Below are 770 nucleotides of genomic sequence, written 5' to 3' on the forward strand. Positions count from 1 at the left end.
AACTTGACTTCGATGTCCACAGGGACATTCGGAACCTTGACACGTGTCCTCGTCGCTAAGCGAACAGTGATAATGTCACCCAACCGCGCTTTCAGCGCCTCAGCATACAGCTTACTTCCTTCCATCGTGGAGCGTGGAGCATAATTTCCCGACGCCCCGGAATCGATGTGGATCTTTCATGGATTCTCGAAGCCCTTTACGTTCGCCTCCACGACTAGCAAGCCCGGCTTGCATACACGTTCCGTGTTCAAGAGCACGGAGCTCTTTGGGGTTGGGCCCTGTTGACCTATGCCTTTATGAGGCTGAACAGAACTCGATTCTTCTCAGTAGGTTGTCCCGCGCCCACTGAGTGGTGTCGATTCCCCGCGACGAATCAGACTTGTAGGCGTTGGGGCGGTGGTTGGAAGAACCTTGACGCGCCTTGCGCAGGGGGGCAACCGTTCCGAAGGTGACGGGTGTCTCCACAGTCAAAACACCGTCGTGTGTTTGCGTGCTGCCCGGCAGCTTGGAACTCTGCTCCCTTGCCCTCATAATAGCTGATATCCATGGGCATAGGTCCGTTTGACGAGCTGTTGAAGTGTGCTTTCCAACCAAGTCGTGCCGACTTGAAATTGAATTCGGCATTCAATGCACCATTCACTGCCTCTCCAAACGAAGACAGATGCACACGGAAGACTTCCGTTCTGTCCGCCCCAGTGTGGAAGCCTTCCAAAAAGACGGTCACTGTGACCGCCTCCGGAAGAGGATCTGCTGCCATCCCGGCAATGAGA

The sequence above is a fragment of the Plasmopara halstedii genome, assembly GCF_900000015.1.
Source record: "Plasmopara halstedii genome assembly, contig: Scaffold_262, whole genome shotgun sequence".
NCBI classification, from domain to species: domain Eukaryota; phylum Oomycota; class Peronosporomycetes; order Peronosporales; family Peronosporaceae; genus Plasmopara; species Plasmopara halstedii.